Below are 13,260 nucleotides of genomic sequence, written 5' to 3' on the forward strand. Positions count from 1 at the left end.
CGGTTAGTCCAGTTTCCACCTCCCTAGAGCAGTATTTATATTTTTGCTATCTTGCCGGAATATCAGAGATCCTCTGCCATTGGGATCATAACAGAATGCCAAGCCAAAAGAAAATGTTTAATGCATCGCAGAAGCGGGATTAAAAAGAAGTTCTGAGTTTTGTTTTTTGTTTTTTGCTGCAGTTTGCCTAGCTTCTTCCATCCCCTTTTTCTCTGAGTGGCTGAAACTCTGCTGCAGATATGAATGTCCAGACTCTGACTTCTAGTGTGGATCAGCTTGCCGCTAGGGTGCAAAGCATTCAGGATTTTGTTATCCATAGCCCTATGTCTGAACCAAAAATAGCTATTCCTGAGCCGTTTTTTGGAGATAGATCTAAATTCCTGAATTTTAGGAATAATTGTAAATTGTTTCTGTCTCTGAAACCTCGTTCCTCTAGTGATTCCGCTCAGCAAGTTAAGATTGTTATTTCCTTCTTGCGCGGCGACCCTCAGGATTGGGCCTTCTCTCTGGCGCCAGGAGATCCTGCATTGGTGAATGTTGATGCGTTTTTTCTGGCACTTGGTTTGCTTTATGAGGAGCCTAATCTTGAAAATCAGGCTGAAAAAATGTTGCTGGTTATCTCTCAGGGTCAGGACGAAGCTGAGGTATATTGCCAAAAATTTCGGAAATGGTCCGTGCTTACTCAATGGAATGAGTGTGCACTGGCCGCAAATTTCAGAAATGGTCTTTCTGAAGCCATTAAAGATGTGATGGTGGGGTTTCCTATCCCTACAGGTCTAAATGATTCAATGGCTCTAGCCATTCAAATTGATCGACGTTTGCGGGAGCGCAAATCTGATAATCCTTTGGCGATGCTGTCTGAACGGTCACCTGATTCTATGCAATGTGACAGAATTCTGACCAGAGCCGAGCGACAAAATCATAGACGTCAAAATGGGTTGTGTTTCTACTGTGGTGATTCAACACATGTTATCTCAGCATGCTCTAAACGTTTAAAGAAAAAAGTTAATCCTGTCGCCATTGGTACTTTTCAGCCTAAGTTTATTTTGTCTGTGACTTTAATTTGTTCATTATCTTCTTACTCAGTTATGGCTTTTGTGGATTCTGGTGCTGCTTTAAGTCTGATGGATTTGTCGTTTGCCAAGCGCTGCGGTTTTGTCCTGGAGCCTTTGGAAAATCCTATTCCTCTTAGAGGAATTGATTCTACGCCATTGGCAGAGAATAAACCTCAGTATTGGACGCAGGTGACCATGTGCATGACTCCTGTACATCAGGAGGTGATTCGTTTTTTGGTACTGCATAAAATGCATGATGTTGTCGTTTTGGGTCTGCCGTGGTTACAGGCCCATAATCCAGTTTTAGATTGGAAAGCTATGACTGTGTCTAGTTGGGGGTGTCAGGGGATTCATGGCGATTCTCCATTGGTGTCTATTGCTTCTTCTACTCCTTCTGAGATCCCTGAGTTTTTGTCAGACTTTCAGGATGTATTTAATGAGGCCAGGTCCAGTGCCCTTCCTCCTCATAGGGACTGTGATTGTGCTATAGATTTGATTCCTGGTAGTAAGTTTCCTAAGGGACGACTCTTTAATTTATCTGTGCCAGAGCATGCCGCGATGCGGAGTTATATAAAGGAGTCTTTGGAGAAGGGACATATTCGCCCATCCTCGTCCCCTCTTGGTGCAGGATTCTTTTTTGTGGGCAAGAAAGACGGGTCTCTGAGACCTTGTATTGATTATCGTCTTCTGAATAAGATCACTGTTAAATTTCAGTATCCTTTGCCATTGTTGTCTGATTTGTTTGCTCGGATTAAGGGATCCAGTTGGTTCACCAAGATAGATCTTCGTGGTGCGTATAACCTTATGCGCATAAAGCAGGGAGATGAATGGAAAACGGCATTTAATACGCCTGAGGGTCATTTTGAGTACCTGGTGATGCCTTTCGGATTATCTAATGCTCCTTCTGTGTTTCAGTCCTTCATGCATGACATCTTCCGGAAATATCTGGATAAATTTATGATTATTTATCTGGATGATATTTTGTTTTTTTCTGATGATTGGGAGTCCCATGTGAACCAGGTCAGGATGGTGTTGCAGGTTTTGCGGGAGAATGCTCTATTTGTGAAGGGTTCAAAATGTATCTTTGGGGTACAGAAGGTTTCTTTTTTGGGTTTTATTTTTTCCCCTTCTACTGTGGACATGGACCCAGTTAAGGTCCGTGCCATTCATGACTAGACTCAGCCCACGTCTGTTAAGAGCCTGCAGAAGTTCTTGGGCTTTGCTAATTTTTACCGTCGTTTTATCGCTAATTTCTCCAGCGTGGTTAAACCTTTGACGGATATGACCAAGAAGGGTTCTGATGTTGCGAATTGGTCTCCTGCGGCCGTGGAGGCCTTTCGGGAGCTGAAGCGTCGGTTTACTTCAGCGCCAGTCTTGTGCCAGCCGGATGTCTCTCTTCCCTTCCAGGTTGAAGTTGATGCTTCTGAAATTGGTGCAGGGGCTGTTTTGTCGCAAAAAAGTTCTGATGGCTCCGTGATGAAGCCATGCGCCTTCTTTTCAAGGAAATTTTCGCCTGCTGAGCGGAACTACGATGTTGGTAATCGGGAGTTGTTGGCCATGAAGTGGGCATTTGAGGAGTGGCGACATTGGCTCGAGGGAGCTAGACATCGTGTGGTGGTCTTGACTGATCATAAAAATCTGATTTACCTCGAGTCTGCCAAGCGCCTGAATCCTAGACAGACCCGTTGGTCGTTGTTTTTCTCCCGTTTTGACTTTGTGGTCTCGTACCTGCCTGGTTCGAAGAACGTGAAGGCTGATGCACTTTCTAGGAGTTTTGTGCCTGATTCTCCGGGAGTCTCTGAGCCGGCTGGTATTCTCAGAGAGGGAGTAATTTTGTCTGCCATTTCCCCAGATTTGCGACGAGGGCTGCAAAAATTTCAGGCTGATAGGCCTGATCGTTGTCCACCAGAGAGATTGTTTGTCCCTGATGGATGGACCAACAGAGTTATTTCTGAGGTTCATTCTTCGGTGTTGGCGGGACATCCTGGGATTTTTGGTACCAGAGATTTGGTGGCCGGGTCCTTTTGGTGGCCTTCCTTGTCGCGGGATGTGCGTTCTTTTGTGCAGTCCTGTGGGATTTGTGCTCGGGCTAAGCCTTACTGTTCTCGTGCCAGCGGGTTGCTTTTGCCCTTGCCTATCCCAAAGAGGCCTTGGACGCACATTTCCATGGATTTAATTTCGGATCTTCCGGTGTCTCGGAAGATGTCTGTCATCTGGGTGGTGTGCGATCGTTTTTCTAAAATGGTCCATTTGGTGCCCTTGCCTAAGTTGCCTTCCTCCTCTGATTTGGTTCCTTTGTTCTTTCAGAATGTGGTTCGTTTGCATGGCATCCCTGAGAATATTGTATCTGACAGAGGATCCCAGTTTGTGTCCAGATTCTGGCGATCCTTTTGTGCTAAGATGGGTATTGATTTGTCTTTTTCGTCCGCTTTTCATCCTCAGACTAATGGCCAGACCGAGCGAACTAATCAGACGTTAGAGACTTATTTGAGATGTTTTGTTTCTGCTGATCAGGACGACTGGGTTACCTTTTTGCCACTGGCCGAGTTTGCCCTTAATAATCGGGCTAGTTCTGCCACCTTGGTTTCACCCTTTTTCTGCAACTCTGGTTTTCATCCTCGTTTCTCCTCGGGTCAGGTTGAATCTTCTGACTGTCCTGGGGTTGATTCTGTGGTGGATAGGTTGCAGCGGATTTGGAACCATGTGGTGGACAATTTTAAATTGTCACAAGACAAGGCCCAGCGGTTTGCCAACCGCCGCCGCGGTGTGGGTCCCCGACTTCGTGTTGGGGATTTGGTTTGGTTGTCTTCTCGGCATGTTCCTTTGAAAGTCTCCTCTCCTAAGTTCAAGCCTCGCTTTATCGGTCCTTATAAGATTTTGGAAATCCTTAACCCGGTGTCTTTTCGCTTGGACCTTCCAGCGTCATTTGCTATTCATAATGTGTTCCACAGGTCCTTGTTGCGGCGGTACGTGGTGCCTATGGTTCCTGCTGTTGAGCCTCCTGCCCCGGTTTTGGTTGAGGGCGAGTTGGAGTACGTGGTGGAGAAGATTCTGGATTCTCGTATCTCTAGACGGAAACTCCAGTATTTAGTTAAGTGGAAAGGCTATGGTCAGGAGGATAATTCCTGGGTTGTCGCCTCTGATGTTCATGCGGCTGATTTGGTTCATGCCTTTCACGCTGCTCATCCTGATCGCCCTGGGGGTCTTGGTGAGGGTTCGGTGACCCCTCCTCAAGGGGGGGGGTACTGTTGTGAACTGTGTTTCTGGGCTCCCTCTGGTGGTCACTAACGGTATTGTGTTAGGTATGTCTTGTTGCAGGCCTGAGCTCCAGCTGTGTCGTTAAGCAGCGGGTGTTTCCTATTTGAGTCTCCTCTGGACTCAGTCTCTTGCCTGGCATCGTTGTATCCAGACCTATTTGGTCTCCTCCGGATTCCTTTCAGTCTGCCTCATGCAAGAAAAGCTAAGTCTGTTTTGTACAATTTGGATCGTTTGCATTATTCAGTGTTTTTGTCCAGCTTGCTTTACATTTGATTTTTGACTCGCTGGAAGCTCTAGGGGGCTGATATTCTCCCTCCACACCGTCAGTCGGTGTGGGGGTTCTTGAATGTTCAGCGTGGATGTTTTGTAGCGTTTTCTGCTAACCGCATAGTCCACTATCTATTTTCTGCTATCTAGACTATTGGGCCTCACTTTGCTGAATCTAGTTCATCTCTACGTTTGTGTTTTCCTCTTGCCTCACCGTTATTATTTGTTGGGGGCTTTCTATATCTTTGGGGTTCAATTTCTCTGGAGGCAAGCGAGGTCTTATTTTTTCCCTCTAGGGGTAGTCAGTTCTCCGGCTGGCTCGAGACGTCTAGAACCAACGTAGGCACGTTCACCGGCTACTTTTAGTTGTTTGTGTCAGGATCAGGTATGCGGTTAGTCCAGTTTCCACCTCCCTAGAGCAGTATTTATATTTTTGCTATCTTGCCGGAATACCAGAGATCCTCTGCCATTGGGATCATAACAGAATTGGTCCTCTGCGGCCGTTGAGGCGTTTCAGGAGCTGAAACGTCGTTTTTCTTCGACTCCTGTGTTGTGTCAGCCAGATGTTTCGCTCCCTTTTCAGGTCGAGGTTGATGCTTCTGAGATTGGAGCAGGGGCTGTTTTGTCTCAGAGAAGTTCTGATGGCTCTGTGATGAAGCCATGTGCTTTCTTTTCTAGAAAGTTTTCGCCTGCTGAGCGTAATTATGATGTTGGCAATCGGGAGTTGTTGGCCATGAAGTGGGCATTCGAGGAGTGGCGACATTGGCTTGAGGGCGCCAAGCATCGCGTGGTGGTCTTGACGGATCACAAGAATTTGACTTATCTCGAGTCTGCCAAGCGGTTGAACCCTAGACAGGCTCGATGGTCACTGTTTTTCTCCCGTTTCGATTTCGTGGTTTCATACCTTCCGGGTTCTAAGAATGTGAAGGCTGATGCCCTTTCAAGGAGTTTTGTGCCTGATTCTCCGGGAGTTTCTGAGCCGGCTGGTATTCTCAAAGAGGGGGTGATTTTGTCTGCCATCTCCCCTGATTTGCGGCGGGTTCTGCAGGAGTTTCAGGCGGATAGACCTGACCACTGTCCTGCAGAGAGACTGTTTGTCCCTGATAGATGGACTAGTAGGGTTATCTCGGAGGTTCATTGTTCTGTGTTGGCTGGTCATCCTGGAATTTTTGGTACCAGAGATTTGGTGGCTAGGTCCTTTTGGTGGCCTTCCTTGTCCCGGGATATGCGTGCTTTTGTGCAGTCCTGTGGGACTTGTGCTCGGGCGAAGCCCTGCTGTTCTCGTGCCAGTGGGTTACTTTTACCCTTGCCGGTCCCGAAGAGGCCCTGGATGCATGTTTCCATGGATTTTATTTCAGATCTCCCTGTCTCTCAAAGGATGTCGGTCATCTGGGTGGTTTGTGATCGCTTCTCTAAGATGGTCCATTTGGTACCCTTGCCTAAGTTGCCTTCATCCTCTGATTTGGTTCCGTTGTTTTTCCAGCATGTGGTTCGTTTGCATGGCATTCCGGAGAACATTGTGTTGGATTTAGGTTCCCAGTTTGTTTCGAGGTTTTGGCGGTCCTTTTGTGCTAAGATGGGCATTGATTTGTCTTTTTCTTCTGCTTTCCATCCTCAGACAAATGGCCAAACTGAGCGAACCAATCAGACTTTGGAGACCTATCTGAGATGCTTTGTTTCTGCTGATCAGGATGATTGGGTGACCTTCTTGCCATTGGCTGAGTTCGCCCTTAATAATCGGGCCAGTTCGGCTACTTTGGTTTCACCCTTTTATTGTAATTCTGGTTTCCATCCTCGTTTCTCTTCAGGGCAGGTTGAGCCTTCGGACTGTCCTGGTGTGGATTCTGTGGTGGACAGGTTGCAGCAAATTTGGACTCATGTAGTGGACAATTTGACATTGTCACAGGAGAAGGCTCAACGTTTCGCTAACCGCCATCGCCGTGTTGGTCCTCGACTTCGTGTTGGGGATCTGGTTTGGCTGTCATCTCGTTATGTTCCTATGAAGGTTTCTTCTCCTAAGTTTAAGCCTCATTTTATTGGGCCTTATAAGATTTCTGAAATCCTCAATCCTGTGTCATTTCGTTTGGACCTTCCAGCTTCTTTTGCCATCCATAATGTGTTCCATAGGTCGTTGTTGCAGAGATATGTGGCGCCTATGGTTCCTTCCGTTGACCCTCCTGCTCCGGTGTTGGTCGAGGGAGAATTGGAGTATGTGGTGGAGAAGATTTTAGATTCTCGTATCTCGAGACGGAAACTTCAGTATCTGGTCAAATGGAAGGGCTATGGTCAGGAGGATAGTTCCTGGGTTCTTGCCTCCGATGTCCATGCTGCCGATTTGGTTCGTGCCTTTCATTTGGCTCGTCCTAATCGGCTGGGGGGTTCTGGTGAGGGTTCGGTGACCCCTCCTCAAGGGGGGGGTACTGTTGTGAACTCTGTTCTCGAGCTCCCTCCTGTGGTCAGGAATGGTATTTCTGTGAGTTCTGTCCGTGGGTTCCCTCTGGTGGCTGAAAGTGGAGCTGCTGGTCTGGAGGTGGCTTCCTCAGCTGCATCGTTTAAGACTGGGCTGGTTCCTCTATTTAACTCTGCTCAGATCGTTACCTGATGCCAGTTGTCAATGTATCTGTACTGTTTCAGATCTCACTTGGATCTCCTGATGACCTGTCTACTTCAGCAGAAGCTAAGTCCCTGTTAAGCTCATTTGTTGTTCATTTGTGTGCTGAATATATTTCTGAGTACCTGCTAAGTTTTGTCCAGCTGGCTATCATGATATTGTCTCGCTAGCTGGAAGCTCTGAGTTGCAGAGTGGCACCTACCGTGCCGTGAGTCGGCGCGGGGGGTTTCTTGCTCACTCTGCGTGGCTTTTTGTAGTTTTTTGTGCTGACCGCAAAGATCCCTTTATCTATTTTCTGTCTATTTAGTAAGTCGGGCCTCCTTTGCTGAAACCTGTCTCATTCCTGTGTTTGTGCCTTCCTCTTAACTCACAGTCAATATATGTGGGGGGCTGCTCGTTTCCTTTTGGGAATTTCTCTGAGGCAAGGTGAGGCTATATTTCTCTTTAGGTGTAGTTACCTCTCAGGCTGTGTCGAGTCGTCTAGGCAGAGTCAGGTACGATCCACGGCTAATTCTAGTGTGTGTGATAATAGATTAGGGCTGCGGTCAGCAGAGCTCCCACTTCTCAGAGCTCGCTCTATTTTGCAGTTTTGACTATCAGGTCATTCCCGGTGCTCCTAACCACCAGGTCCAGCCACAACAGCGGTCACATGACTGTGACGTCATGGCAGGTCCTTCTCGCGCAGGGCCTGTGATGACGTCGCGGTCACATGACCGTGACGTCATGGCAGGTTCTTGTCGCACACCAACCTTAGCACCGGAACCTGCCGCTTGCATGGACCGGTCACCGGAGCGTCGGACAGGCGGCGGAAGGCGAGTATATAATGATTTGTTTTTGTTTTTTTTGTTTTTTTTAACATTAGATGTTTTTACTATTGAGGCTGCATAGGCAGCCTCAATAGTAAAAACTTGGTCACACAGGGTTAATAGCGGCGGTAACGGAGTGAGTTACCCGCGGCATAACGCGGTCCGTTACCGCTGGCATTAACCCTGTGTAAGCCGTGACTGCGGGGAGTATGGAGCGGGTGCCGGGCAGTGACTGCAGGGGAGTAGGGAGGGACTAATCGGACTGTGCCTGTCGCTGATTGGTCGCGGCAGCCATGACAGGCAGCTGGCGAGACCAATCAGCGAATGAATAACCGTGACGGAAGTTGCCGACAGAAAGACGGAAGTACCCCTTAGACAATTATATATATAGATATTCTTGTACATAGGGGCAGTATTATAGTAGTTATATTCTTGTACATAGGAGCAGTATTATAGTAGTTATATTATTGTACATAGGGGCAGTATTATAGTAGTTATATTCTTGTACATAGGGGCAGTATTATAGTAGTTATATTCTTGTACATAGGAGCAGTATTAGGCCATGTGCACACGTTCAGGATTGTTAGCGTTTTTTTCGCGTTTTTTCGCTATAAAAACGTGATAAAAACGCGAAAAAAAACGCTTACATAAGCCTCCTATTATTTACAGGGTATTCCGCATTTTTTGTGCAAATGTTGCGATTTTTTCCGCGAAAAAATCGCATAGCGGAAAAAAAAGCAACATGTTCATTAAAAATGCGGAATTGCAGGGATTCCGCACACCTAGGGGTCCATTGATCTGCTTACTTCCCGCACGGGGCTGTGCACACCATGCGGGAAGTAAGCAGATTATATGCGGTTGGTACCCAGGGTGGAGGAGAGGAGACTCTCCTCCACGCACTGGGCACCATATAAGTGGTCAAAAAATAAGAAATAAAATAATAAACAGTCCTATACTCACCCTCGATGTATTCCCGCCTCCTCGCACGCTGCCGTTCGGTTCCTGTAGCTGGTGTGCGCTGAAGGACCTCGCCGAATGACGTCACTGTCCTGTGATTGGTCGTGAGCGGTCATGTGACCGCTCACGTGACCGTGACGTCACGGGAGGTCCTGTGCGCACAGACCAGCTAGAAGAGGAGCCGGACGGCCGCTGAGGAGATGTCTGGGTGAGTATAAGCATTTTTTTTATTTTTTTTATTATTTTTAAACATTCTATCTTTTACTATAGATGCTGCATAAGCTGCATCTATAGTAAAAAGTTGGTCACACTTGTCAAACGCTATGTTTGACAAGTGTGACCAACCTGTCAGTCAGTTTTCCAAGCGATGCTACAGATCGCTTGGAAAACTTTAGCATTCTGCAAGCTAGTTACGCTTGCAGAATGCTAAAAAAACGCGAAAAAAACGGAAAAAAAACGCAAAAAAAAAATGCGGATTTCTTGCAGAAAATTTCCGGTTTTCTTCAGGAATTTTCTGCAAGAAATCCGCAACGTGTGCACATACCCTTATAGTAGTTATATTCTTGTACATAGGAGCAGTATTATAGTAGTTATATTCTTGTATATTGGAGCAGTATTATAGTAGTTATATTCTTGTACATAGGGGGCAGTATTATAGTAGTTATATTCTTGTACATAGGGGGCAGTATTATAGTAGTTATATTCTTGTACATAGGGGCAGTATTATAGTAGTTATATTCTTGTACATAGGAGCAGTATTATAGTAGTTATATTCTTGTACATAGGGGGCAGTATTATAGTAGTTATATTCTTGTACATAGTAACAGTATTATAGCAGTTATATTCTTGTACATAGGAGCAGTATTATAGTAGTTATATTCTTGTATATTGGAGCAGTATTATAGTAGTTATATTCTTGTACATAGGAGCAGTATTATAGTAGTTATAGTCTTGTACATAGGGGGCAGTATTATAGTAGTTATATTCATGTACATAGTAACAGTATTATAGTAGTTATATTCTTGTACATAGGAGCAGTATTATAGTAGTTATATTCTTGTACATAGGGGCAGTATTATAGTAGTTATATTCTTGTACATAGGGACAGTATTATAGTAGTTATATTCCTGTACATAGGGGCAGTATTATAATTAAACAATATTCAATAATAAGATACAATAACAAAGAACCAACAATATACAAGTTTATTAGAGCACATACCTTTCTATGAAGCAGAGGATTTATCATGACAGGAGACTAAATCATTTAGCAGGAAAATGCTCTTAAGTGCGGGGTGTTCTCTAGATTCGTAAACTCTTCACTGGACTGCGGTTCCTGGAAAAAACGTAAATACAGAGGGGAAAGTTAATCTCTACGAGATAGACATGTAATATTCATTACTCCTGAAAGGATGCACTGACCCCAGTAACATGGAAATATATTGTATGTGGATATAATATAAATATGCTCTTCGACATTGAAGTTACAACACCAAGAAGGAAAGGTCGTGGAGTAATGGAAATTATAGGATGGAGATAAAGTAATAAGAAGGAAATAATCAAATAATTTCTCACAACCTCTTGATTTCTGCAGTCCAGGGTCTGAGCCTCGGCTGCTATCACCGAGATAGGTTCTGCCGCTGATTGTACAAATCATCAAGATCCTCTGCTGGCAGCTCCTATGTTATCATCGATAAATGATGTCCCAGATGTGCTCAGTGGAGACAAGTCCGGAGATGATGCAGCGATGGGAGACACATCCGGAGATGCCGCAGCCACGGGAGACAAATCCAGAGATGCCGCTACCACAGGAGACAAATCCGGAGATGCCGTAGCCACGGGAGACAAGTCCAGAAATGCCACAGCCACGAGAAACAAGTCGGGAGATGACGCAGCTACGGGAGACAAGTCCCGAGATGCTGCAGCCAGAGGAGACAAGTCCAGAGATGCCGCAGCCACGTGACACAAGTCCGGAGATGCCGTAGCCACGGGAGACAAGTCCGGAGACGCAGCCACGGGAGACAAGTCCGGAGACGCAGCAGCCATGGGAGACAAGTCCACAGATGACGCAGCCACGGGAGACAAGTCCGGAGATGATGCAGCCACAGGAGACAAGTCTGGAGATGCAGCAGTCATGGGAGACAAGTCCAGAGATGTCACAGCCACAGGAGACAAGTCCAGAGATGATGCAGCCGCAGGAGACAAGTCCGGAGATGATGCAGCTGCGGGAGCAGGTTTAGGTCAGGCAGGTGGCTCACAGTATATTGGCAGTGCCATTAAAGCAAATATGTCACCAGATTTTTGCTAAAATTATTACATGAGTGTTGGTCCCATTAGTGATCACCAGTGGAGAGGTAATAATTTATGAACACCAGTAGAATATATATATAGTACAGCTCTGGCAAAAATTAAAAGACCACTGCAAAATTTTCAGTTTGTCTCTTTTTCTCTTTCTAGGTATATTTTTTGAGTGAAATATAAATTGTTCTTTTATTCTATAAACTAATGACAACATGTCTCCGAAGTTCCAAGCAATAAGGTTTGTATTTATTTTCTTAAAATGAAAAATGGTCAAAATAACAAAAAACTGCATTGCTTGCAGACCACAAATAATGCAAAAAAAAACAAACAAGTTAATAATCATTTAGAAACAACAATACTAATGTTTTAACTCTGGAAGAGTTCAGAAATCAATATTTTGTGGAATAACCATGATTTTTAATCCCAGCTTTCATGCGTTTTGGCATGCTTTCCACCAGTCTTTCACACTGCTTTTGGGTGACCTTATGCCACCCCTGGTACAAAAATGTAAGCAGTTCTTCTTTGTTTGATGGCTTGTGACAATCCATCTTCCATCTTGATTACATTTCAGAGGTTTTCAATGGGGTTCAGGTCTGGAGATTGGGCTGGCCATGACAGGTATTTGATATGGTGGTCCTTCATCCACACCTTGATTGACCTAGCTGTGTGGCATGGCGCATTGTCCTGCTTGAAAAACCAGTCCTCAGAGTTGGGGAACATTGCCTGAGCAGATGGATTCAGCTGTTTTTCCAGGATAACCTTGTATGCGGCTTGATTCATACGTCCTTTGCAAAGAACAACCTGACCAATTCCAGCCTTGCTGAAACATCCCCAGATCATCACCGATCCTCCACCAAATTTCACAGTGGGTGCAAGACACTGTGGCTTGTACACCTTTCCAGGTCTCCGTCTAACCATTAGATGACCAGGTGTTGATCTGGGAATACTTCAGCAAGGCTGGAATTGGGCTGGTTAATCTTTGCGAAGGACGTATGAATCATGCCACATACAAGGTTATCCTGAAAAAAACTGTTGATTCCAACTGCTCAGGCAATGTTCCCCAACTCTGAGAAGTGGTTTTTCCAGCAGGACAATGCGCCATGCCACATAGCTAGGTCAATCAAGGTGTGGATGAAGGACCACCACATCAAATCCCTGTCATGGCCGCCCAATCTCCAGACCTGAACCCCATTGAAAACCTCTGAAATGTAATCAAGATGGAAGATGGATTGTCACAAGCCATCAAACAAAGAAGAACTGCTTACATTTTTGTATCAGGAGCAGTGTGAAAGACTGGTGGAAAGCATGCCAAGATGCATGAAAGCTGGGATTAAAAATCATGGTTATTCCACAAAATATTGATTTCTGAACTCTTCCTGAGTTAAAACATTAGTATTGTTGTTTCTAAAGGATTATGAACTTTTTTTTTCGCATTATTTGAGGTCTGCAAGCACTGCATTTTTTTGTTAGTTATTTTGACCATTTCTCATTTTCAGAAAATAAATACAACATTTATTGCTTGGAACTTCGGAGACATGTTGTCAGTAGTTTCTAGAATAAAAGAACAATTTACATTATATTAAAAAATATACCTATAAGGAGAAAAATCAGACAAACTGAACATTCTGCAGCGGTCTCTTAATTTATGCCAGAGCTGTATGTATATAGTGCACCCTGTCCACGCTTGTATCGTCTTAGTAATTCACAATGTCGTCCTGTTACACAAGGTAAAATGAACTTGAGAAATTCAGAGTGCAATATTAATAGGCCGCCTGCCCTGCGCCACACCGGATATTATACTTTTATTAGAAGTAGCATTTCACAAAGTTCACGTCGCTCTCTGGCGATTGAGTAGAACAGCGACATATGGTGCCGCGATTTCTAAATCCCGCAGATATCATTCAGCTTTCAGTGGTACGTGTCATTGTAGTGGCGCAGCCGTCTGCCGAGCTCCCCGGCGGCCTCATTGTTGCTGCAGAATCTCACATTGTTTCCAGGTATTTGTC

At 45.1% G+C, this 13,260-nt stretch overlaps 1 long non-coding RNA gene across 2 annotated transcripts in view; it reads right to left on the minus strand.

Annotated features, from left to right (window-relative positions):
- Nucleotides 1–13,260, minus strand: part of LOC143807332 (uncharacterized) — a 227,352-nt gene that overhangs the window by 128,865 nt on the left and 85,227 nt on the right. For both annotated transcript variants that reach the window (XR_013221699.1, XR_013221700.1), the window contains one exon: nucleotides 10,176–10,289. This is a non-coding gene — a long non-coding RNA (uncharacterized LOC143807332). The remainder of the gene's footprint in view (nucleotides 1–10,175; nucleotides 10,290–13,260) is intronic.

Source organism: Ranitomeya variabilis, chromosome 2, assembly GCF_051348905.1.
Source record: "Ranitomeya variabilis isolate aRanVar5 chromosome 2, aRanVar5.hap1, whole genome shotgun sequence".
NCBI lineage: Eukaryota > Metazoa > Chordata > Amphibia > Anura > Dendrobatidae > Ranitomeya > Ranitomeya variabilis.